The sequence below is a fragment of the Chlorocebus sabaeus genome, chromosome 10, assembly GCF_047675955.1.
Source record: "Chlorocebus sabaeus isolate Y175 chromosome 10, mChlSab1.0.hap1, whole genome shotgun sequence".
NCBI classification, from domain to species: domain Eukaryota; kingdom Metazoa; phylum Chordata; class Mammalia; order Primates; family Cercopithecidae; genus Chlorocebus; species Chlorocebus sabaeus.
In genome coordinates, this window is record NC_132913.1 from 119457639 (window position 1) to 119485137 (window position 27499).

At 42.0% G+C, this 27499-nt stretch overlaps 1 protein-coding gene across 1 annotated transcript in view; it reads left to right on the forward strand.

The window, feature by feature from the left end:
* Positions 1–3355: 3355 nt before the first annotated feature.
* DIS3L2 (DIS3 like 3'-5' exoribonuclease 2) overlaps positions 3356–27499 on the forward strand; it is a 375772-nt gene continuing 351628 nt past the window's right edge. Inside the window, 1 exon segment of the mRNA XM_073020137.1 lies at positions 3356–3627. The gene's annotated coding sequence lies outside the window, so the exon portion shown is untranslated.

Sequence of the window (27499 nt, forward strand, 5' to 3'; positions counted from 1 at the left end):
TGAATGTCTATGTTCTTTCAAAGTTCGTATGTTGAAACCCTAATCCCAGTGTGATGGTATTTGGAGGTGGGGACTTTGGGAAGTACTTGGATCATGAGAGTGGAGCTTTTACTAATGGGATTAGTGCTCTTCTAAGAAGAGGCCTGTGAGAGACTAGCTAGCTAGCTAGCCTGTCATGTTACAGGCCAAGAAGGCCATCTATGAACCAGGAAATGGTTCACCAGAGATGGAATCAGCTAGTGTCTTGATCTTGGACTTCACAGCCTTCAGAACCACGATAAACAAATTTCTGTTGTTCATAAGCCACTCAATCCATGATATTGTGTTATAGCACTCCCAAAGGACCAATATAACCCCCTTGTCCCATATTTGGGTGTTTCTAAATTCTTCAGCCATACATTTTGAATTTATCGGTTTGCTGACACAGATAACCTGTCACATCTGTTATGGAGAGATCTGTTGTCTTTCAGAGAGTATTACTTCTATCTCTTTTCAGGGAACTTACTGTAATACTTGCTATAATAGGAACATACTGAAGTAATGGACTGAACGTATGCTAGTGGGACAAGCCTCTTGCCCCAAGTCTACTACAGAGTTGTGATCTTCCTTTAGCCCATGCGAGGAAGTCAGGGCTCATATCACTTAAGAGGGCACAGTGCGCTGGGCGCTGTGGCTCACACCTATAACTCCAGCACTTTGGGACACCGAGGTAGGCGGATCACGAGGTCAAGAGATCAAGACCATCCTGGCCAACAAGGTGAAACCCTGTCTCTACTAAAAATGCAAAAATTGGCTGGGCGTGGTGGCACGCGCCTGTAGTCCCAGCTGCTTGAGAGGCTGAGGCAGGAGAATCGCTTGAACCTGGGAGGCAAATGTTGCAGTGAGCCGAGATTGCACCACTGCACTCCAGCCTGGTGACAGAGTGAGACTTCGTACCCCCACCCCCAACAATAAAAAAAAATGAGGGCACGGTGATATGTCCACCCTAGCCCTGTAGCCTATACACAGGCAGGCATCACACTTTGACAAACGACCAATCAAAATGAGATTTGTCCGTTGAACTTAAGTAAAATAATGGTCTCAGCCCTACTTCCTCTGCTCTTGTCCTTGCTCCTCTATTCCTACTTTTAATTATTTTTGGTTTCCTTGGCTTTACCTCCTATTTCTAGTCCTGAAATCTCAGATTTTCTTTTCATTTATTTTTTGAGACAGTCTTGCTCTGTCACCCAGGCTGGAGTGCAGTGGCCCAATCTAGGCTCACTGCAGTCTCCACCTCCCAGGTTCAAGCAATTCTCCTGCCTCAGCCTCCCGAGTAGCTGAGACTACAGGCATCCACCACCGTGCCTGGCTAATTTTTTGTATTTTTAGTAGAGACAGGGTTTCACCATGTTGGCCAGGCTGGTCTCGAACTCCTGATCTCAAGTGATCAGCCCACCTTGGCCTCCCAAAGTGCTGGGATTATAGGCGTGAGCCACTTTGTCCAGCCACAGATTTTATTTCAATCCTTTGTTCTTTTCCTCTTCTGGGTCTTACCCTTCCTGTCCCCACTGGCCCCTCTCCTATCCACTGCATTCCTGGACCCCTGACACTCTCTGCCTCCTGTCCTTGCCGGGCTTCCTCTACCCTCTACATTTCAAAGACAAGTTTTGCTGAAATCACAGTTTTCCTGAGGGCTCTAGAAAGATCTGTGTGAACATTAAAAAGCAGAGGTTCCTTGGGTTCATTTAGGCTTTAAGCAAACATTGATTGAGGCCTATGCGTGTGGCAGGTACTGCAGATGCAAAGTTTTCCACCTTCATGGAGCTCACAATTATTACGGGGAACCCTGAATTTGCTTAGACTACGGCAACACATTGGCCGGGCGCGGTGATTCACGCCTGTAAATCCCAGCACTTTGGGACAACAAAGTGGGCGGGAGATTGAGACCATCCTGGCTAACTCGGTGAAACCCCCTCTCTACTAAAAATACAAAAATTAGCTGGGCGTGGTGGCGGGTGCCTGTAGTCCCAGCTACTCGGGAGGCTGAGGCAGGATAATTGCTTGAACCCAGGAGGTGGAGGTTGCAGTGAGCCGAGATCGCACCATTGCACTCCAGCCTGGGCGACAGAGCAAGAGTCTGTCTCAAAAAAAAAAAAAAAAAAAAAAAAAAAAAAAAAAAAAAAAGGCAAGAAAAAGAAAAAAGAAATACAGGAACAATTTAATCTCTTTTCCTTGTTTCAATATGGAGCATATGGTGGTGGACTCCATACAGACTCAAGCATCTGTCCACATTCTATTTTCGAAGTTTGGTCTCTGCCCTGTCTGCCTTGCCCTCCCGTATCTCCTCCCCCCACAACCTTTTTTTTCTGTAGTGCAACGGGGTTTCGCCATGTTCGCCAGACTGGTCTCGGAAGTTTGATTTTTCTTTTTTCTTTTTTTTTTTTTTTGAGACGGAGATTTCACTCTTGTTGCCCCGGTTGGAGTGCAACGGCCGCGATCTCGGCTCACCACAACCTCCGTCTCCCAGGTTCAAGCGATTCACCTGCCTCAGCTTCCCGAGTAGCTGGGATTACAGGCATGTGCCACCACGCCCAGCTAATTTTGCATTTTTAATAGAGACGGGGTTTCTCCATGTCAGGCTGGTCTTGAACTCCCGACCTCAGGTGATCCGCCCACCTCGGCCTCCCAAAGGGAAGTTTGATTTTTCTATGGTCACCAATGGACACTGGATCTCCATAGCTTGAGAATGGCGGCCATCCCCTCACTGGCATTCTTTCCTCTTGAGCTCTCCCGAACGTTCTGGCTGCTCTTTGGATTTCTCTTTCCTTTGCTCACATCTACAATATGGGTGTTTCCTAGGTCCCGTGCTTAGCGATGGTCTCCTCTCCACACTTCCCTGGGCGGGCCACACTGAACTGTCAGGGGCTTTCTCAACTGCGCTTCTTCTCTCACCTGAAACCCTCTTCCCTACCCTTTCTACTAGGTCGACGTCTCCATCATCAACTGCTCCCCACCCATGTCGGGGTGGGCCCCTTGGGCAGGCTCCCCTAGTCTCCTTTCCTCCGATCATCCCGGAGACGGCATCTGCTTGCTCTGCCATCAGCCTCGCATCCTGAGGGCAGGGACCACGCGGGGGTTGCCCATCTCTGTATCCCCAGTGCCAGCACTGCACCTCGCCCCAAGCAGTTGTCCAATAAATGAGCAGTAAGTAAACGAAAGAATGAGCAAAGCCTTGTCACAGGAAAGGGGCCGGCGGTGTCTGCCGTGCAAGACCTGGCCCAGTGGAGCAGAGCCTGGAGGTTCAGGAGCTGGGTCTGGAAGGCTCCTGCCTGTGAGACAGGGGCGCGGAGCCAGCCCGCGCCTGGCACAAGGCGTCTCAGAGGCCGCCCACTGGGAGCCAACCGTTGCAGCCAGTTGTCCCCACGAGCGAGGCCGGAGAAGGCGCAGCGGCCCCTGGCCTGGCCATTTCGCCCTTGCGGCAGCTGAACCGCCGACTACCAGCTCCTCCACCGAGCACACGCCCCGCGCACTTCGCTCTCGGCCTCGCCCGGCCACCGTCGCTCTCTAGAACTCCGCGCCCGTGACCCGGAAGAGCATTCTCCTTAGCAACTGCGGGACTGCGGCGGCGCCGGCCTCTGGGGAGAAACGGTGAGGCCCTCACTCGCCTGCCCCCTACACCGCCTACTGCTGCGCGACCCCTTCGGGACCGACCCGCGGTCTGGCCTCTGGGGGGCTCCGCGGCACTTCGCCAGGCACCTGCGGTGGCGGCCCGAGAGGAGCGTCTTCCGCCTCTGGCGTTGCTCCCCGGTCCACGCGTCTTCCCTGTCCGGCATCTCCCTCAGTGTCCCCAGCTCACCACTCTCCGCTCCTGACCGACCCGGCCTCCCAGGCCGCGCTTATAGCGCCGGGGCCTTTGTAGCCTAGGATGGGGTGAGGGGAGCGAGACCAGAATTAGAGCCTGTTGCTGTAGAGAGGACGTTTCCCCAGGCTCGGGTCACCTGTGGATGCGTTCTCTAGGGTCTTGATCGAGATGTTTCAGGACTGGCAGGGATGGGGAGCCTTGGGAATCTTGAATGGCAGCCGCTTAATTATAACATGTTCTTGACGTTTGCGCTTTCCACAGTGATACACTTTATCTGCTTTATTGATCGTAGAGACTCTTTTAAAAAAAATAAACTTTTGTTTTAGATATGGGGGATACGCATGCAGGTTACTCACTTGGGTGTATTGCACCCAGGTATTGAGCAAAGAACCCAGTAGGCAGTTTTTCAGCCCATATCCCGCATCTCTCCCCTCCTTCCAGTAGTCTACACTGTGTACCGTTCCCATGTTTATGTCCATGGGCGCTCAATGTTTCTACTCCCACTTGTAAGTGCGCTCAATGTTTAGCTCCCACTTATAAGTGAGAACATATGGTATTTAGTTTTCTGTTCTTGTGCTAATTCGTTTAGGATTATGGCCTCCAGCTCCATCTGTGTTGCTGCAAAGGACATGATTTTCTCCTTTTTTTTGTGGCTGCATAGTATTCCATAGGGTACATACACATTTTTTTGTCCGGTCCACCATTATGGTCACCTAGGTTGATTCCTTGTCTTTGCTGTTGTGAATAGCTCAGCCGTGAACATACAAGTGCATATGTCTTTTTGGTATAATGGTCTGTTTTCCTTTGGTTATATACTCAGCAATGGGATTGCTGGGTGAAATGGTGGCTCTTTAAGTTCTTTGAGAAATCTCCAAACTGCTTTCCACAGTGGCTGAACTAATTTACATTCCCACCAACAGTGTATAAGTGTTCTTTTCTCAACGGAGCCTAACAGGGCTTGTTTTCTGACTTTTTGATAATAGCCATTCTGACTGGTATGAGATGGTATTTCACTGTGGTTTTGATTGGCATTTCTCTGATAATTAGTCATGATCATGTTTTCCGTATATTTGTTGGCTGCTTATATGTCGTGGCCTTTTTTTTTTTTTTTTGTATTTCTTCTGAGAAGTGTTTGTTCATGTCCTTTGGCCATTTTAAAAAATGGGCTTGTCTTTTGCTTGTTGATTTAAGTTTCATAGGGATTCTGGATATTGGACCTTTGTCAGATGCATAGTTTGGGAATATTCTCTCCCATTTTGTATGTTGACTGTTTACTCTGTTGATAATTTCTTTTGCTGTGTGGATGCTCTAGTTTAATTAGTTCCAACTTGTCAATTTTTGTTTTTGCTGCAGTTGCTTATGGGGACTTAGCCAAAAATTTGCCAAGGTCAATGTCAAGAAGTGTATTTCCTGGGGTTTCTTCTAGGATTTTTATAGTTTGAGGTCTTTTATTTTATTTTGAGACAGGGCCTCGCTGGCACCCAGGCTGGAGTGCAGTGGAGTGACTGCAGGTCACTGCAGCCTCGACTTCCCAGGCTCAAGTGATCCTCCCACCTCAGCCTCCCAAGTAGCTGAGACTACAGGTGTGCACTACCACGTTCGGCTAATTTTTGTATTTTTTGTGGAGATGTGGTTTTACCATGTTGTCCAGGCTGGTCTCTGGCTCCTAGGCTCAAGAGATCTGCCTTGAGTCACCCAAAGTGCTGGAATTACAGGCATGAGCTACTGTGCCTGACTGAGGTCTTTGCATTTAAATCTTTAACCCATTATGTATATTGTGAAATACAAGGATCCAGTTTTATTCTTCTGTGTATGGCCAGTGAGTTATCCCAGCACCATTTGTTGGATAGGGAGTCCCTTCCCCATTGCTTGCTTTTTGCCAGCTTGTTGAAGATCAGATGGTTGTAGGTGTGTGGCATTATTTCTGAGTTTTCTGTTCTGTTCCATGGTTCTATAGGTGTGAGACTCATTTAACTGTACATCTTGAACTGATCCTTTTCTGGGGAATTTGCTTCCCAGTTGTGAGTGAGGTATGGTTAGTATATTCTAGAGCTTAGACTTTGTGTCTTACAAGTTTTCTGCAGAAAGAAATCTTCCTAAGACTGACTAGGTTTGAGAAATATTTCAAGTGAAATTTGCTGCATTGAAGAAAGTAGGGGCAGGTGTTTCTAATAGCCTGGACTTAGACTTCAAAAGACACTATGGCACTGGAAAACCTCCCCTGATTTGAGTTTAAATGAGTGATACTAAGAAAACTGTAAGCCTTATTTGATCGTGGTTGGATAACGACTTTATTTTTAATCTGATGATGATGGAGCTAAAACTGAGGCATGTGAACTGTTTTTGAAAATGATGTTATTTGGGAATAAAATGTGTGAGTATACCAAAATTCATTCAAAACTATAATTTCATTCCAATTTAATAAATATTAATTAAGCATCTACAGCATTATACACTTTAAAGGATATGAAAGAAATAAAAGACTGCACACATGAAATTATTAGGAAAGCAATAAAATGAACATTTGTTTAAATGCAAAATATGTGGTACAGATTTTAAGTGCTATAGTAGGTCAGAGGGTGGAGAAGTCATTTATGGATGAAATGGGACTTGATTTGTCTCTAAAGTACAGATATAATTTGTATTTGTATTGGAGGGGGCAGGAAGTCCTAATTCTTTATATTCTTAAGAGTTTGGGAAATAGTTCCATGTGGCATTTTGAAGTTCTTATTTAATGCTCTCAGGTCACTTGATTTGTGATCTATTTCTTTCAAATAGTCTTAGTACAAATCTATATGGAATTTTTCCTGTGTGAGATCTAAAATAGTGAAGCTACTAGCTGAGGGCTTTGCCACTTAGAGATTCTTTGCTTCTGCATTTGGTGTTAGGTTTATATGAAACACCACAGTTTAAGTATAGTTACTGTTTCATTCATACTTAAGAGTCTTGTGAAGTGTTGCTCTTTTTTATTTGACTGGTATTTCCGAAGTGCTTCCTATGTAGCAGCAACAGTATCAGGAAATACCAAAAACAACTGTTACTTAGCAACCAGTAGGTATGCTTTATATACAGAGGGTGTGTGTGTTTAGCCTCTCAGCCTTTGATGCTCAGCATTTGCCTTGAGACATTGAAGGCCAGAGCAATTTATGTAGACATCTGAATTGACTTTTTTTTTTTTTTTGAGTTTAATAAGGGGGCTCAGCTGCTTTGGGCATCCACCAAAGATACATTTGTGAAGGTGATGCAACTCTTAAGTCCTCTTAAAAGATGTTTTGTTGCTTTCTTATAGACTTAGTGTTCATTTATTCACTTAATCAACAAATATAATATTTGAGTACTTACTTGGTATTAGGCACTATGCTTGGCATTGGAGATGGGGGAGAGTGAGTGCACGTATGATCCCTGTCCTCTGCAGATGATACTCAAATAATCACACAAATGCAAAACTGTGGCTGTGACAAGTGTTTTAGAGAAATCACCGAAATGACATTTTAACTGACATCTACAAGAAGCACAGGAAGAGAACAGTGCTCTAGTTAAAGCAGACCCTCTGATGCCATGTCCATGTTGCCCTGGCTGGAGTGCAGTGGTGAGATCATGGCTCACTGTGGCCTCGACTCTCTGGGCTCAAGCGATCCTCCTGCTTCAGCCTCCCAAAGTTCTGGGATTATAGATGTGAGCCACCATGCCCAGCCTGTCTTTTTATTTTATCCTTCAAAAAGTTTTTGTTTTACAGGAGGAGTTTCATGAAACAAAATACTATTGAGCATGAGTACAAGTAAAACTGGGCCTGGAATGAATGAATAGATCCCTCTGAGGTATGGCCATCTATGCCATTTTTGGTGATGTCAGAGAGGTGGAGACTTGACCAGAAGTCTTCTTCTTTATTTTTTTTTGAGACGGAGACTTACTCTGTTGCCCAGGCTGGAGTGCAGTGGCACAATCTCAGCTCACTGCAACCTCTGCCTCCTGGGCTCAAGCAATTCTCCAGCCTCAACCTCCCGAGTAGCTGGGACTACAAGCTCACACCACCACGCCTGGCTAATTTTTTGTATTTTTAGTAGAGATGGGGTTTCACCATGTTGGCCAGGCTGGTCTCAAACTCCTGACCTCAAGCAATCCACCCGCCTTGGCCTCCCCAAGTGCTGGGATTACAGACGTGAGCCACCGCACCTGGCTTTTTTGAGACAGATTCTCACTCTGCTGCCCAGGCTGGAGTGCAGTGGTGTGATCATAGCTCACTGTAACCTTGAACTCCCGGGCTTGAGTGATCTTCCCACCTGAGCCTCTTGAGTGGTTGGTTCTATAGGCATAAGCCACCATGCCCAGCTAGTTAAAAAACTTTTTTTTTTTTTGTGGAGACAGGGTCTTGCTGTGTTGCTCAGGCTTGTCTGAAACTCTTGGCCTCAAGTGATCCTCCTGCCTCAGCCTCTCAAATGTTGGAGTTACAGGCATGAACCACTGCGCCTGTCCCGGAATTCTTGTTGTCTTTATTAAACTGAGAGTGGTGGTAGAACAGCACAAGATGCTCCTTTTTGTCATGTAATATGAAGTAGAAGGATTTGATGGGTTTTTCATATAGAAAGTATTTTGTTTGAAACCATAGCAAGAACTTGATGCCTTAGAGTAGTTATTAAGTGACCAGTTATGTTGAGGCAAGACTTGATCAGGTTTAGTCAACTGTTAGTCCACCTACTTTTGATTCCTTTCTTGCCCCAATAACAGGCTGCCTCTGGGATGTACTGATAATGACAGATGAGACACTGGTCATACTGGTAGGAAGGCACTTCATGTGGTGCAAAGTACCTTGAAATTATCTCTGATGAAATCAGGAGGGGAGAAGGGCTGATGAAATACCCTACCCTCAGTAAAGTATTGGTGGAGTGTCTGGTAGACACTGAGAGGTTGTGTGACCCAAACCAGGAGGAGGCAGGGTTGTATAATGCTAATTGAAGAATCCTGCTTATACTTCCTTTTTGGTCCTCCTCTAATGAAATTGGATTGTTTCTATTTCTCATTAGGCTTTGATGAGGAAAAGTTTGTGGTGATTATCTAGGTGCTGACGGATTCAGAGAGAAGGCCCAAACATTTCTGTTTAACTTCATTTTTCTAGAGACCAGCTTTCCACATGGGAAATAGCTGCCTCTTTCTTTGATGTCTGCCATGGTTATTTTTAATCACTTTTAAAAGGTTGAATGCAAAACTCTAGCAACAGTTATACCAAGAAGGAGCTATTATTATTTTTGTTTAATCCTTTTACTTATGGCACAGGATTAAACAAGGTCAGAAATTTACTTGTTTCTTTTTAATTTTAGTTAATTTTTGTAAATGAAAAAAATGAATTGTTCTGAGACTTTTTTGTTGAAATAATGCATTTATTTTCTTTATGTTTTATTGAAAATTTACCAGTTCAAATCAGTCTTTCATAATAGTTTACAAGTAAGAATGCCTTATAAGTTTTATGACTGAAATATATCTCATTTTTAATAAATGAATTAGGGCTCAATTTGTGTTGTTTAGGATTATTAATTATTGGTTAAGACCATATTTTTAAAGATGATTTATTGAGATATAGTTGACAGGTTATAAACTCTAAAGTGTACAATTGGTTAAGTTTTGACATATGTGTGTACCTGTAAGACTATCATCACAAACAAGACAGTGACCACATCCATTATGCCCAAAGCTGTTTTCATACCCCTGACTTCCTGATCCCTATCCCAGATAACTGATTTTTTTTTTTTTTTTTTTAGACAGACTCTCGCTCTGTCCCCCAGGCTGGAGTGCAGTGGCGTGATCTCGGCTCACTGCAAGCTCCGCCTCCCAGGTTCACTCTATTCTCCTGCCTCAGCCTCCCGAATAGCTGGGACTACAGGTGCCCGCCACCACGCCCGGCTAACTTTTTGTATTTTTAGTAGAAACGGGGTTTCATCGTATTAGCCAGGATGGTCTCGATCTCCTGACCTCATGATCCACCCACCTCGGCCTCCCAAAGTGTTGGGATTACAGGCGTGAGCCACTGCACCTGGCCTAACTGATGTTTTTATCATTGTACATTAACTTTCATTTCCTAGAATTTCCTCTTATTTTATATAAACGGAACCACACAATATGTGGTTATCCTTCTTTCACTCAGCATAATTGAGAGTCATCCCTGTTGTTAAGTGTATCAGTAGCTGATTCCTCTTTATTGCTGTGTAATAATGCATTGTGTGGATGTACCTCAGTTTATTAATACATTTACCTACCAATGGACATGTTGGTTGTTTCCAGTTTTAGTTATTAACAAATAAGGCTTCTATAAAAATTTGTTTACAAGGCTTTTATGGACATATATTTTTATTCCTTTTGGTTAAATACCTAGGAGTAGAATGGCTAGATCATATAATAGGCATATGCTTAACCTTTAAGGAAACCATCAATGTTTAGTTATCCCTAAGTATTTAAGTTTTTGATGCTATTTGATATGGTTTGGTTTTAGGTCCTCATCCAAATTTCATGTTAGATTGTAATCCCCATGTGTCGAGGGAGGGAAGTGATTGGATTATGGGGCTGGTTTCCCCCATGATGTCCTTGTAATAGTGAATTCTCACAAGATCTGATGGTTGTATAAACGTTAGTTTTTCCTGTGTTCTCACATGCTCTCTCACTTGCCTGCCGCTGCCATGTAAGACATGCCTTTTTCCTCTCAAGAATATGTTCTTTGAAGTCTGTGAGTGTGAATTTCAGCCACCAGAAATTGGTGAAGTGGGGAACAAGGGGGTGTGCAAGTCTAAGTAAAGGAGGAGCACATAGGGGCCGAAAAGGGACAGGGAAGGGAAGTTGCAGCAGAAGGATACCTCTTTAGGGGAAGGCAAGAGACTCTAAGTGGTAGAGCAAAAACATGGGTCCCTGGTAGCAGGCTGGCCGGCATAGCCTCAAGGTCTCAGCTGTCAATTTTTTTTTCAGTCTTTTTTCCTTCTTTGTTTCATTTTGGATAATTTCTCTTGCTGCATCTGGAAGTTCACTAATTTTCTTTTCTGTAGTGTCTAATCTGCTGTTTGTCCCATCCAGTGTATTTTTCATCTCAGTCGACATGGTTTTTATCTCTAGAAGTTTAATTTGGATCTTTTTTTTTTTTTTATATTCCAGGTCTCTTAGCCAGTCTTTAGCTTCTTGGACATATGGAATACAATTCTTTAAAAAAAAATTTTTTTTACATCGCTATCTCCTCAAACATATAAATAAATACATATGTATTTATTTACTTAGAAATGCTGGGGTTTGGAGATGTTAGAATCAATAATGCTTATTCTTTCTTGATCCTAAATATTATCAGAACATAAAACAATTCAAATTATAAGTGATAAAAGGATATATTATAATCTTCTGATCTCTTAGGCTAATAGAATAAACAAATCATCTCTTAAAATACAATCAAGTGATATGGTATTCAGAGAAGTAATTACTAATGTTATTTATTTAGAAAACATATATGCCTTTCAGACTATTGTATCTGTTTGGTTGCTTTCCTTTTATAAAGGAAAGTCTTCAATACAATACAATAATTATTGAAGAATGAGTAGTTTTATCATTTATCTCACCATAATTTAACAAATACTTGGGTATAGAGTTGAACTGGTTTATCTACTGTTTACACTTTTGAAAGGCATTCAATTAAGGTTAGTTTTAGTAAGGATTTTAGAATCTCAGATGGTACTTTTCAGCTTTAGGAAATTGGAATGTGTCCCTGGGCTATGCCGCTGCCAGAGTGCCAAGCTGAAAGAATGTAGGAAACCTCTAACCAGGCCCTTCAGGGGACTCTGCAAAATAATGAGGTCACTAGCATGGAGAGCTCTGGACTGTGAGGCTGTTGGAACAGGATTCTATAACTTCTTTCCAATATTATTATTATATATTGTATCTCTTTGAGGCTGAGAATCCAGGGAAGGGAAAGCACAAATGGGGTTGCTCAACTGAGAGGTTAAAAAAAAGATGAGGGGTGGGGCTGGGCACGGTGGCTCATGCCTATAATCCCAGCACTTTGGGAGGCTGAGGCGGGCAGATCACGAGGTCAGGAGATTGAGACCATCCTGGCTAAAATGGTGAAACTCCATCTCTATGAAAAAAATGCAAAAAAATGAGCTGGGCGTGGTGGCGAGCGCCTGTAGTCCCAGCTACTCTGGAGACTGAGGCAGGAGAATGGTGGGAACCCAGGAGGTGGAGCTTGCAGTGAGCTGAGATTGTGCCACTGCACTCCAGCCTGGGCAACAGAGCGAGATGCTGTCAAAAAAAAAAAAAAAAAAAAATATATATATATATATATATATATATATATATATATATATGAGGGATGAAGGACCAGAAGTTAGAAGAAGGAAGAGCAGTCTTGCAAACTTGAGGGAGTGAGGAGAGGAGAGGGATGTGATTAGAGAAAGAAAGCTCCCTTAGAGGCCCTGGAGGTAATGCAGTTCTGGAATACAATTCTAATAACTACTACTTTCCCGTTCTTTATTCTCACATATTTCTGTGTTCTCATTCCCTGTCCTCCTTCCTCTCTCTCTCTTACTCTCTTTTTCTCTCTTCTTCTTTCTCTTCTAGACACACACACACACACACACACACACACCCCTGTTTAAGAAGTGAATGTTAATATGGAAAGCAGATGACAAGGGAGGTTAGATTGAATTGTGGAGTATTTATTTTAGTTTTTATTTCTATAGTTTTAGGGGTAGCCAGGATGGTCTTAATCTCCTGACCTCGTGATCTGCCTGCCATGTAAAGAGACTTTCTTTACATGGATGAATTGTATAGTGGCGAAGTGTTGGCTTTTAGTGTACCCGTCACCCCAATAGTGTACCCGTCACCCCAATAGTGTACATTACAACTCTTTTCTATTTAACTGCTGTATGCTTCTGATCCAGGGAAGTTATCTTTTAAAATTTCCTTTAATTCCCTGGTACAGATCCTTCTTGCCTTCTGATGGCATTGTATTCCAATAAACCCATCATAAGTTGAAAATATCATACATTGGGCCAGGTGCGGCAGCTCACACCTGTAATCCTAACACTTTGGGAGGCTGAGGCAGGCAGATTGCTTGAGCTCAGGAGTTTGAGACCAACCTGGGTAACGTGAAACCTGTTTCTATCAAAAATACAAAAAATTAGCTGGGTATGGTGGTGCGTGCCTATGGTCCCAGCTACTTAGGGGGCTGAGGTGTGAGGATCAATAGAGCCTGGGAGGCGGAGGTTGTAGTGAGCTGAAATCGCACCCCTGTACTCCAGCCTGGGCGACAAAGCGAGACCCTCTCAAAAAAAAAAAAAAAATTACAAATTGAAAATGAATGTAATACACCTAACTTACTGAACGTCATAGCTTAGCTTAGCCTACCTTAAATGTGTTCAGAACACTTATGTCAGCCTAAAGTTTGGCAAAATCATTTAACACAGAACTTTTTTTTGAGATGGAGTCTTGCTCTGTCGCCCAGGCTGGAGGACAGTGGTGCTATCTCAGCTCACTGCAAGCTCCGCCTCCCGGGTTCATGCCATTCTCCTGCCTCAGTCTTCCCAGTATTTGGGACTACAGGCGCCCACCACCATGCCCGGCTAAGTTTTTGTATTTTTAGTAGAGGCGGGGTTTCATCGTGTTAACCAGGATGATCTCGATCTCCTGACCTCATGATCCACCCGCCTCGGCCTCCCAAAGTGCTGGGATTACAGGTGTGAGCCACCGCATCTGGCCACGCAAAGCCTTTTATATAATAAAGTATTGAATACCTCATGTAACTTATTAAATACTGTACTGAAAGTGAAAAACAGAGGGGTCTTGTGGGTCCTTTAAGTACAATTTTACTGAGTGAGTATAGCTTTTGCACCATTGTAAAGTGGAAAAATTATAAGTTGAACCATCATAAGTTGGGGACCATCTGTCTGTACAATCTTATATATAATTAATTCAGAGGTTTATTGATTGATTGATAACATTTTCATGCTGTAGCACCCTTAGTTCTACTTTATTAGCACTTGTGATTGTATTGTTTATTGTATAAGAAGTCTTAAATCCTGTGTTCATAAAATTCCTTCCAAAGAAGTCAGCATACTTCATGCTAATTAATTTATTGATTGTCTCAGCCTTTGGCTTTTACTATACCCAAAGAGTATCCCACTTCCTCAGGCATCCAGGATCCTGCTTCAGCTTAAGGGTCATTGTGTGATCTTGTACTGTGCTAATGAAAGGAACGCTCAGATGATAGTGTTGTGGGCAGAGCCCAGGCCTGATTCTCGGGGACTTCAAAACTTCTGGCCAGTAGGAAGGAATACATGTGACACTGTCCTTGAACTCAAAACTACCCACCACATGTAGAATTTGCTCTGACACTGCAAATACTCAATTGGACTCAGTGTAATATTTGTATCTCAAAGGAATTGAAAGCTGAGATTTCAAATGGGTTTCATGGAATTTTGATCACTTAGAAAATAATTAATGGAAAAATATCTAGCTGTTAAAATTGCATCATTCTTCTTGCAATGCTTTTAATTTTGTTACACATGTTTTTTGTTTTTATTCTTGAGTTCTGGTCTGAAGGGATTGTCAGTGTTTTGTGTTTGATCAGAAGATCCATTGCCCTTTCTTGTATCCCTGCCCTACCTCCATGAGTCTCCTTGTAATACAATTTCAGAAGAAAAGATGAAAATTGAGGTCTTTGTTAACTCCTAACAGGTGATAGAAGGACATGATAGAACCTGGCAGATTTTCAGTGGAAAAGATTGAGGCTAGAATTAGAAGACTACGCATGCATTCTATAGTCTTATCTGTTGGTAATTGAAAAGTTACAAAGTAATGTATGCAAAATACATGTAAGGCATATAGAATAACAGGACAATGAATACCCAACGTACACAACTGTCAGATTAAGAAAAAAATTATCGTTGCCATTGAAGATCTCCGTGCCTTTCCCCTTTCTGAGGTAATCTGAATTTTGTGTTTTCTTTATACTTGAACCACATAGTTTGTATCCCTAAACTGTGGTTTAATTTTACATGTTTTTGACACTAATCAGATGGAATCACAGTGCAGATATTTTTCTGTAATTTGCTTTTTCCCTGTAACGTCCTGTGTGTTTGCTTTGGTTAGATTTTGCACGTAATCATGGGCTGCTTGCACACAGATGTATAAGTTTATTTTGTAGTAGTTCTCCTTATTCATCTCAGAGAATATGATTTTTATATTTCGGTCTTGTGAAAGTAAAAGAGAATGATTTGCGACTGGATAGAAAAAAAAAACAGTCTTCTTTAAGGCATTCTGTCTCCATGCACTCCACCATCCTCACTCTGGAACCCATTGCAGAGGAGCTCTTCAAGGGGGTGTTAGATTTTTCCTCTTTTACCTCGCCTTGGGCAGGCTGAGACACCTTCTGCTCTTCAAATGGTTGTGGCCTAGTGCTTCTTTACCCTATATATAAGAATCACCAGGGGAGGGGAGCTTTAAGAATATTCACACCTGTGTGCAAACACTGACCAATTAAATTAGAATATCTCCTTTACCTACAATTAAGTTAGATTATTTCTTTTACCTGTTTTTAAATGAAAATTTCAATTTTGTTTTAATTGAGTTACTTCTTTCATATTGATTGTAGGTCTTTACATATTCTGTATATTGATCCTTGGACTCTTATGTGTTATAAATATTTTCTCCTAGTCGATTGATTTGTCTTTATGATTCCTTGTGGCTTACAGAAGTTTTTGATTTTTAAAATTTGAGACTTCAGCATTATGACATCTGTATTTTGTGTCTTACCTAAGAAGACTTTCTTTACTCCTAAGTTTTAAGCAATTTTTCCTATATCTTACTGTATTTATAATTTTACTTCCAACATTTAGCACTTTAAGCCACCTACAGTTTATTTTATTTATTTATTTATTTATTTTGAAGCAGGGTCTCACTCTGTCACCCAGTCTGGAGTGTAGTAGCATGATCTCAGCTCACTGCAGCCTTGACCTCCTGGGCTCAGGTGATCCTCCCACCTCAGCCTCCTAAGTAGCTAGGTCCACAGGCATTCACCACCATGCCCGGCTAATTTTTGTATTTTTTTGTAGAGATGGGGTTTCACCATCTTGCCCAGGCTGGTCTTGAATTCTTGGGCCCAAGCAGTACACCTGCTTTGGCCTCCCAAGGCCACTGTGCCCAGCCTGCAGGTTATTTATTTATTTACTTAGGGATAGAGTCTGTTTGTTTGTTTGTTCATTTAGGGACAGAGTCTCGCCCTATTGCCAGGCTGGAGTGCAGTGGCGCGATCTCGGCTCACTGCAACCTCTGCCTCCCGGATTCAAGTGATTCTCCTGCCTCAGACTCCTGAGTAGCTGGGATTACAGGCACCTGCTACCATACCCGGCTAATTTTTGTATTTTTAGAAGAGACAGAGTTTCACCATGTTGGCCAGGATGGTCTCAATCTCCTGATCTCGTGATCCACCCACCTCGGCCTCCCACAGTGCTGGGATTACAGTCGTGAGCCACCGTGCCCGGCCTATTTTTTAATGTGTGGTAAGAATCTAACTTTTCTTCAAACAGATAGCCAGCTGTCCTAATTATCATTTGAGTGGTTCTCTCTCCTAGTGATCTGAAATACTTTTTTTTTTTGAGACCTAGTCTCGCTCTGTCATCCAGGCTGGTGTGCAGTGGTGCGATCTCGGCTCACTGCAAGCTCCACCTCCTGGGTTCATGCCATTCTCCTGCCTCAGCCTCCTGAGTAGCTGGTACTACAGGCGCCTGCCACCACGCCCAGCGCATTTTTTGTATTTTTAGTAGAGATGGGGTTTCACCGTGTTAGCCAGGATGGTCTGGATCTCCTGACCTCGTGGTGATGTGAAATACTTTTAAAATAATTTCCCTAATGTCTGTTTCTAGACTGTTTCCTTCTAATGATATCTTTGCCAATTTCTAGTTGAATATCATCATCTTTTACTTACTAATGTGTCATAGGATTTTTTCAATTTGATAGAGCAAGTCTTTTCTCGTTACTCTTTTGCAAACATTTCTCATCTATTTTGGGCATTCTTCTATTAGATCTTAAAAATTACTTTTTATCAATGTGAAATTCATATCACAGAATGTTAGCCATTTTAAAGAGAACAGTTGTAGTGAGTATGACTAGTAGTACTTCTTGTGGTTTTGATTTATATTTTCCTAATGTCTGATGATGTTGAGCATCTTTCCATAAGCTTGTCAGCTGTAATTGTATCTTCTTTGGAGAAATGCCTATTCAGATCCTTTGCCCATTTTTTTTTTCATTTGATTTTTAAGATAAGCTTGTTAGACCGGGTGCAGTGGCTCATGACTGTAATCCCAGTGCTTTGGGAGGCCGAGGTGGGTGGATAATGAGGTCCGGAGTTTGAGACCAGCCTGGCCAATATGATGAAACCCTGTCTCTACTAAAAATATGAAAAATTAGCTGGGTATGGTGGCGTGCATCTGTAATCCCAGCTACTTGGGAGGCTGAGGCAGGAGAATCACTTGAACCCAGGAGGCAGAGGTTGCACTAAGCTGAGATTGCGCCATTGCACTCCAACCTGTGTGACAGAGCAGGACTCTGTCTCGAGAGGAAAAAAAAAAGATAAACTGGTTAATTTCTATTAAAAGGTCATGATTGGAATTTGTGATCGCATTGACTTTTTCAACTCATTTTTAATTGACATCTTTATATTATTGAGTCTTTTTTGATCAAAAGCAGGGTTTATTTGTTTAGGTCTCTTTTATGTTTTCAAGTGATCCTCATACTTCAGCCTCCTGAATAGCTGGGACCACAGGCATGTGCCACTATGCCTGGCTAATTTTTACATTTTATTTTTTGAGCAAAGTCTCACTCTGTTGCTCAGGCTAGAGTGCAGTGGTACGATCTCGGCTCACTGCAACCTCCGCCTCTCAAGTTCGGGTGATTCTTGTGTCTCAGCCTCCCCAGTAGCTGGAATTACAGGCATTTACCACCATGCCTGGCTAATTTTTGTATTTTTAATAGAGACGGGGTTTCACCATGTTGGGCAGGCTAGTCTTGAACTCCTGACCTCAAGTGATCCACCCACCTTGGCCTCCCAAAGAGCTGAGATTATAGGCATGAACCACCGTGGCCGGCCTTCCTTCATGTTTTTAAAAATAATTTTAAAATTCAAATTAGATTTCACACCCTACTAGCTTTTGGTTTTGGTTGCTACTTAGAATTGATCTTTTGAGGCCGGGCGCGGTGGCTCAAGCCTGTAATCCCAGCACTTTGGGAGGCCGAGACGGGCGGATCACGAGGTCAGGAGATCGAGACCATCCTGGCTAACACGGTGAAACCCCGTCTCTACTAAAAAATACAAAAAAAAAAACTAGCCGGGCGAAGTGGCGGGTGCCTGTAGTCCCAGCTACTCGGGAGGCTGAGGCAGGAGAATGGCGTGAACCCGAGAGGAGGAGCTTGCAGTGAGCTGAGATCCGGCCGCTGCACTCCAGCCTGGGTGACAGAGCAAGACTCCGTCTCAAAAAAAAAAAAAAAAAAAGAATTGATCTTTTTTTCTCCTTGCATTTTCAAATTTATTATTGTTGGCATATAGGCATGTTATCAATAATATAATTTGTGAGTATGTCCTTTTAGATGTTCTAGATAGTCATTTTATTTGTAAATAATAAACACATAGTCTCTTTTCCAATATTTATTCCTCTTCCTTTTCTGATTTTGTTGGCTAGGGCTGCTCCAGCTTAGTGTTGAGTTGTAGGTGGTGTCTCCTCCTAACTGTAATGGGAATGCCATTAATGTTATACTCTTAAGTATGATATATATATATATAGACATATATTTACATATTATATATCATATATGTAAATAAATTAACATGTATTTATTTTAATTAAGTGCTTATTAAGTGTCCTTTTTTTAGATGTTTAATACTAATTGGTGGCCAGGTGTGGTGGCTCACGTCTGTAATCCCAGCATTTTGGGAGGCTGAGGTGCATGGATCGCTTGAGTCCAGGAGTTCAAGACCAGCTTGGGCAACATGGAGAAACTCCGTCTCTATTAAAAACACAAAAATTAGCTGGGCATCATGGTGCATGCCCATAATCCCAGCTACTCGGGAGACTGAACCATGAGAATCGCTTGAACCTGGGAGGCTGAGGTTGTGGAGCTGAGATTGTACCACTTCACTCCAGTGTGGGTGACAGAAGTGAGGCTCTGTCTCAAAAAAAAAAAAAAAAAAAAAAAAAAAGAAAGAAATACTAGTTGGTGGTACATTTTGTCATATTCTTTTTTGGACATTTGTTAAGTTCACCTCCCCCATTGCTATATAGTGAGTTATATTTAATAGACTCTCATAGGATATACTTGCTTGAATGTGTAATCTTCAGTATATTGTGGAGATTCATGTTAATATTTTATTTAGGATTTTTGCATCTATGTTCATTATTGAGATTGGCATGTATTCTTTGCTTTCCTTACTTGGCTTTGCAATCTAGAATACACTTACTTATAGCACGGGAGGGGGTTTTTCATCTTATTCTGTGCTTTGGAATAGTTTACCTAACATGGGAAGCAAGATATTACATTTGTCTTTACATTTGTTTATGATGTAGTATATATTCAGTACTTATGTATTTCATCTTTTTGCAGTTAAATCTATCAATCCTTTTTATGGTTTTGTATTTTATGATAACTTCTTTTCTCTGTCAAGTTTAGTGTGAAGTAGATAAAGAATAATGTTTTAATTCCTTTCTTTTCCCTGTATAGCTCCACTACTATATTACCATTTAGTGAGAAATCTTTTTTCTATTGATCTGAAATGCCTCCTTTATCATATGTTAAATAATTTATACATTTGGATTTGTTTCTTAGTGTTTTATTCAAGCATCTTTTGTTTTTTTTTTTGAAACAGTCTCACCCTGTTGCCCAGGCTGGAGGGTAGTTGTGGTATCACGTCTGACTGCAACCTCTGCCTCCTGGGTTCAAGCGATTCTCCTGCCTCAGCCTCCCAAGTAGCTGGGATTACAGGTGCCCACCACCACACCTGGCTAATTTTTGTATTTTTGGTAGAGACGAGGTTTCTCCGTGTTGGCCAGGCTGGTCTCAAACTCTTGACCTCAGATGATCCACCCATCTCGGCCTCCCAAAGTGCTGGGATTACAGGTGTGAGCCACTGCACCCGGCCTCAAGCATCTTTTAAAGATAATTTTTGGTAAACTCTTTTGAAAACTAGATTGAAAGACAAGTATATTTTTAAGCTGACTTTAATACATTTTAATTAATCAGACTTTGCTCTAGTTTCACTCTATGTATTTTACATTCCTCTGCCTTTTTTGGAACAGTTGTTTGAGATCATTGGAGAGGAGTTTTCAGTGAATCTCCTAAGCTTGGTTTTTCTGGTGTATTGATTTACTGAGGCTGCCATGGGAAAGTATCACAAACTGAATGGCTTAAACAATAGAAATTTATTTATTTATTTATTTATTTATTTATTTATTTATTTATTTTTTTTTTTTTTTGAGACGGAGTCTTGCTCTGTAGCCCGGGCTGGACTGCAGTGGCCGGATCTCAGCTCACTGCAAGCTCCGCCTCCCGGGTTTACGCCATTCTCCTGCCTCAGCCTCCCGAGTAGCTGGGACTACAGGCGCCCGCCACCTCGCCCGGCTAGTTTTTTGTATTTTTAGTAGAGACGGGGTTTCACCGTGTTAGCCAGGATGGTCTCGATCTCCTGACCTCGTGATCCGCCCGTCTCGGCCTCCCAAAGTGCTGGGATTACAGGCTTGAGCCACCGCGCCCGGCCTAAACAATAGAAATTTATTATCTCACTGCTATGAAGGATAGAAGTGTGAGATCAAGGTGTTGGCAGGGCTGGTTCCTCCTAAAGGCTTTGAAGGAGAATCTGTTGCATGTCTCTCTTAGCCTGTGTTGGTGGCTGGTAATCTTTGGCTTGTTAAACAGGGATCCCAATCCCCTGGTCTGTGGACTGGTACCATTCTGTGGCCAGTTAGGAACTGGGCCACAGCAGCAGGGGATGAGTGGTGAACAAGCATTACTGTTTGAGCTCCGCCTCTGTCAGATCAGTGATGGCATTAGATTCTCATAGGAGTGCGAGCTCTGTTGTGAACTGCATGTGAGGGATGTAGGTTATGTGCTCTTTATTAGAATCTAATGCCTGATGATCGAGGGCCGGGCACGGTGGCTCACGCCCGTAATCCCGGCACTTTGGGAGGCCAAGGTGGGCGGATCACGAGGTCAGGAGATCGAGACCATCCTGCCTAACATGGTGAAACACCGTCTCTGCTAAAAATACAAAAAATTAGCTGGGCATGGTGGCACGCGCCTGTAGTCCCAGCTACTTGGGAGGCTGAGGCAGGAGAATCGCTTGAACCCAGGAGGTGGAGGTTGCAGTGAGCCGAGATCGCGCCACTGCACTGCAGCCTGGGTGAGGGAGTGAACCTCTATCTCAAAAAAAAGCAAAAAAACCCCCAAAAAACCAAGTATACAAATAAATGACCAAGATCGTTTCAAGGAGTGGCAAGTACTGTGAAGGAAATAGAACAGCGTGCTGGACTAGAAGGACACTGTAGGAGATTAATTTAGATCTGGGTGTTTCCACCTCAGTACTGTTGACATTTTGGACTGGATAATTCTTTGTGGAAAAAGGACGGCTGTCCTGTGTACGGTAGGATGTTTAGCAGCATCCCTGGCCTTTACACTTTAGAGGCCAATGGTACTTTCCCCAGTGGTGACAGCCAAAGATGTCTCCAGACATGGCCAGATGTCCTGGGGTGGGAATGGGAAGGCAAAATGCCCCAGTTAAGAACTGCATTGGTTTTTAGATCGAGTGGTCAGGGAAGGCTTTGTTTTAGTGTCTTTGCAGAAAAGAAACATTTCTTCTCCGTTCAGATAAGAATTTCATAGAACAATGTAATTCTGTGTTCTGTGAAACAGCTAGTTGGATCTTTTACCTGACAGGCTGAGATTACAAAATGAAGTAGATGTGTTTAGACATTAAAACAGTCCCTCTTGTTTCATAATTTTCTGAGGTCACTTGCCAAAGTGACCCATACCAGTGTCTTTGTCAGTGAGGTTGTGGGTATTTGGAAAGCTGTCTCCTGGAAGTGTGCATCTAAGGAATATTAAGAAGAAGCGGTCTGTTCAGTCCACTCCTGGAAGCTTAGTGCAGTGCTTCTCAGTCTTTAATGAACATCAGAGCTGCTGCTGGGAGAGCCTGTTAAAACACAGATTCCAGGACCCCACTCCTAGAGACTCTGATTCAGTGGGTCTGTGGGGAGGCCTGGGAGTTTGCAGTTTGAACCATGCTCCAGAGTGCTGCTGATGCTGCTGTTCTCTGCGTTGAATAGCACTAACCGTAGAGCTCCATTTAGTTACGTTCAGGGAAGCCCTGACTTGGGCTGGTCATGAGCCATTGGGAGTATGGTTTTCGAGCTGCTTCTCTTTTCTGTTCTTTTCTTCTGTCCTTTTTACTTCATTTTAGTCAAACTTGGTAGCTTTCCCTACGTCATCTGTCATAGGAAAAGCCTTTCAAGTGTTGATTGGGCGGGCTGTGATACAACTGAGGTGTCCTAAATTGCAATCATGTAAGTAATTTGAGATGTTTTCACCTATTATACTAAGAAATTCCATGAAGTGACACTTTTAATATGCTCAGCTTATTTTACACAGAGAAAAGAAATGAGCCATTGGCAGAATTTGTCATAATGGGAAGTCCTCTGGTATAGTTTTACCTGTTTATGGGGAGATAGTCACATTCAATTGTTGGGCCAGTAATTATTATGCAAAATGTGTATAACCCTGCAGGGGTAGGTTCTGGAGGAGGAGAATAGATGTTCGTAGGCCATAATGAAATCTTTTGCTCCTCTTAACCCATCGAACTAAATTTGTTTAGGAAGAAGTATAATTATTTTTATCAGTAAATCTAAATAGAACCTGCATTATTATTGCTGAATGGGGTTTAACAATGTATGTATATGTGTATATGTATATATTTTGTTGTTTGATTACAAAAATAATTCGAACACTTTTCAGAAACAAAAAATCAAACTTTACTTAATTGTATGTCTTAAAGTGAGAGTCCCCACTAATCCTATTTCTAGAGAATTAAAGTTGTGAATGTGGCATGTATGGAGGTTTCATTTGTCCCACTTTGAGAGGCAATGATTAAAGAGATGGTTCATTGTTATATCATTGCACTTTTTATTCTAAGACATTTTGTTACAGCAGATCATTGCATTTTTAAGATGGTGCATTATCCTCATCTATAGGCCAGTGCCATGATATTTCACTTGGGAATATAATCCTGTGCTGTGTTTGGAGTAAAGTGTTGTAAGAAGGTTGAACTTTTTGTTTTGTTTTGTTTTTTTTTTGAGATAGAGTTTCGCTTGTTTTCTTTTTTTGAGATGGAGTTTTACTCCTGTTGCCTAGGCTGGAGTGCAAGGGCACGATCTCAGCTCACTGCAACCCCCACCTCCTGGGTTCAAGCGATTCTTGTGCCTCAGCCTCCTGAGTAGCTGTGATTACAGGCACGTGCCATCACGCCCGGCTAATTTTTGTATTTTTAGTAGAGGCGGGATTTCACCACGTTGGCCAGGCTGGTCTCAAATTCCTGACCTCAGGTGATCCGCCTGCCTCGACCTCCCAAAGCACTGGGATTACAAGCATGAGCCACTGTGCCCGGCCAATTTTTTTTTCTTTTTTCTTTTTTTAACATAGAAAATATAGATGAAATTCTTTCTTTAAAAATGTATATCCTTTCTTTCTCTAATATAATAGATTCTGTATTCTGTAAGCATGATGAAAATAATTTACTTTTTCTATCTTTGCTTCTTTACTGAGCATGTTTCTCATGTATGGAGGACCGGGGACATAGCAGACCTACTTCCATGTAAGGAGTGCCAGCTGTCCTGACTCTTCTGTAGGATGTGCTCTAAGCACATAGCACATCCACCTGGAGGAAATGGATTGGGCTGATAGTGGCTTAGAAGCAGCTCTAGTTTGAAACTAAAGTTAATGTGAGAGATTTGACTAGAAGTGGATGAATTGAATGTGATTCTGCTCTAGGGTGACTTTCACTGACTGAGAACTTGGAATTCATGGGAGAGAAAAGGCTTGTGAAGCTAGATGATCCCAAGGCCTGTAGAAGAACACACACTTAGAGTCTCTCAGACCTGATTAAAGGGATGCTAGCTCCTGGCAAGATAGAGATTCTGAGCTGGAAGAAACTTTAGATTGTCATCTCATACAACTGATTTAGACTTTGTCAAAGTATTTAAGGGCTTGAGGGATTGGAAAACATTTTTTAATCTGCTTGCTGGAACCTTTGGCTTCTAAAGTGAAGGATGAACTAGAGGCTGAGAAACAGCAAATTTAAGAAGAACAAACGTGCTGCTCTGTCAGGGAGAACTGGAGGATATGTTGTTATGTAAAAGCTACTTAAAGATAGTCATTGTATTCTGGGGAAATTAGAAAAAAAACACTGAAAAATAATCGTACATGGTTTATATAAATAATTAAAAAGTAGGCCAGGCATGGTGGCTCACATCTGTAATCCTAGCACTTTGGGAGGCTGAGGTGGGTGGATCACCTGAGGTCAGGAGTTCGAGACTAGCCTGGCCAACATGGTAAAACCCTGTCTCTATTATAAAAAAAAAACAAAAAACCCCACAAAAATTAGCTGAATGTAGTGGTACATGCCTGTAATCCCAGCTACTTGGGAGGCTGAGGCAGGAGAATTGCTTGAACCCAGGAGGCAGAGGTTGCAGTGAGCCGAGATCACGCCACTCCCCTCCAGCCTTGGCAACAGAGTGATACTCATCTCCAAAAAAAAAAAAAAAAAAAAAAAAAAAAGAAAAAGTAATATAAGTGGAACAAAGTTCTTTATTGTAACAGAGTTTTAAAATTATTACTGGCATATAATAAAAAGGCTATTTTTGTGTATTGTTTTTGGGCATTATTGAACTTCTAATCCTTTTTGAGTATTGGATTTTCTAGATAGTGATTTCCTTTATAACTGATCATTTTGTCTCATTTCTAATATTTTTATCACCTTTTTTGTTATGTAGCAGACTATCTCTTTTAGAACATTATTAAATAACAAATAGCAGGCTTTTCCTATTCTTAAGTTAATAGGAATGCCTCTGGTGCTTTATCATTATTCATGTTATTTTATGTTGCTAATTTTTGTTTAAGCATTTTTCCTTTTAGCTTTTATTTTTAAATTAAACTTTTTATTTTTATTTTATTTTTTGAGATGGAATCTCACTCTGTCACCCAGGCTGGAGCGAGTAGTGTGATTTGGGCTCACTGCAACTTGCACCTCCCAGGTTCAAGCAAATCTCCTGGCTCAGCCTCTTGAGTAACTGGGATTAAATGTGCATGCCTCCGCACCCAGCTAATTTTTTGTATTTTCAGTAGAGACAACGTTTCACCATGTTGGCCAGGCTGGTCTTGAATTCCTGACCTCAAGTGATCTGGCCGCCTCAACCTCCTAAAGTGCTGGGATTACAGGCATGAGCCACTGTGCCCGGCACAAATATAAACTTTTTATTTTGAGCTACTTGTAGAATCACATGCAATTGTAAGAAATAATGTAGAGAAATCCCGTGTACCCTTCACGTAGTTTTTTCTTGTGTAACTAAGGTACAGTTATCACAATCAGGTAACTACACATACCTTGTTCACAGTCTACCATTTTCACTTGTACTCTGTATTCAGATTTTGCCAGTTTTACTTTTACTCATTTGTGTGTGTGTTCTGTCACATCTGTAGATTTGTGTGACCACCACCACAGTCAAGATAGAGTTCCATCACAAAGATCCCTTGTGCTACATTTTCATAGCCACAGCTGTTGCCCTCCCTCTCTGCCTCCCTAACCCCATCCAAGCACTAAACTCTATAATTTTGTCATTTCCAGAATGCTATATAAGCAGAATCATATAGTATGTAACCTTTGAGATTGACTTTTCTTTATTCAGTGTAATTCTTTGAGATTCATTCAGATTGGTGCATATATCAATAGTTTGTTTTTCTTCATTGCTGAGTAGTATTCCATGGCATGCATGCACCACAGCTTGCTTAACCATTCATCTGTTGAATGACAGTTGGTTGTTTTCAGGATTTGGCTATTATGAATCAAGCCGCCATCAACCATGTGTGGTGTTCATTTCTCTGGAATAAATGCTCATGAATGCATACACCCTTTACTTAGACTCATCTGTTGGTAACATTTTGTCCCATTTGCTTATTGTTTGCTTCCTTTCTCTGTCTCCACTTTTCCGTACACACACAAATATAAACTAAAATTTTTCCTTAACTGCTTAAAATAAATTTGACTACATCATTACTCCCACATACTTCTGTATTTCCAAGAATTAAGATTATTTTCTTACATACTATGATGATTAATATTAGGTGTCAGCTTGATTGGATTGAGGCCTAGGTAGCTGGTAAAGTATTGTTTCTGGGTGTGTCTGTGAGAGTGTTGCCAGAGGAGATTGACATTTCAGTCAGTAGACTGGGAGAGGAAGACCCACCCTCAGTGTGGGCGGGCACCATCCAATTGGCTGCCAGTGCGTCTAGAACAAGTGGGTTAAGCTGGCTTGCTGAGTCATCTGACTTTTATTTTTCTCCCATGCTGGATGCTTCAGTCCACTCCTGCTGCCCTTGGACATCGACTCTGGGTTCTTCCGCCTTTGGACTCTTGGACTTACACCAGTGGTTTGCCCGGGGCTCTTGGGCTTTCAGCCACGGACTGAAGGCAGCACTTTTGGCTTCCCTACTTTTGAGGCTTTTGGACATGGACTGAGCCACTAATGGCTTCTTTCTTCCTCAGCTTGCACATGGCTTGTAGTGGGACTTTGCCTTGTGATTGTATGAGCCAATTTTCCTTAATAAACTCCCTTTCATATATGCATATAAACTATTAGTTCTGCCCCTCTGGAGAACCCTGACTAGCACACATACCCACAGGAAAGTTATCAACTTAATTTAACATAACTTTTGATATAGCTTTTATCAGACCTATCATGTATAACAATTTTGTCAATTCATCTAGCAACGTCCCGTTTAGCATCTTTTCCCCTTTCTAGTACAGGGACTGGTCTAGGTCCACATATTGTGTTTCATGTTTACAGTTCCTTTACCTCCTTTAATCTGGGAACAGCTCTTTACTTTGTCTTCTGTGACACTGGCATATTTGAAGAAGCAAAAATGAGAACTTTGCATGTATTATCTCCTTTAGTACTTAAGACAGCTCTACAAAGAAGCTTTTATTATTATCGCCTCTTTTAGATGAGGAAACTGAGGGACGGAGAGATGAAATAATTTGCTCAAGTCACAAGTCTTAAATGGTAGAACCTGGATTCAAACCTGGGTGTTTTGACTTCAGAAGCCTGTTTAACCACTGAGCTCTACTGTCTTCTATTAATCTTTTAGCCTGTTTGTAGTAGCACTTGACCTTTCAGAAACTGAGAACCAGGGAAACTATTTTCTGTGTTAGCTGTCATCAACAGATATCTTATTTGTTTTACAGTAGATGATCCATTTTGTGATGACTTCAGATATTTCATCTGTTGCTTCGAGTTGGAATTAAAGTTAGGTCTGCATCTGATTAACATTTATGGTACTTTATGGATGTATTAAATAGTTTAGGCTGGGCGCGGTGGCTCACACCTG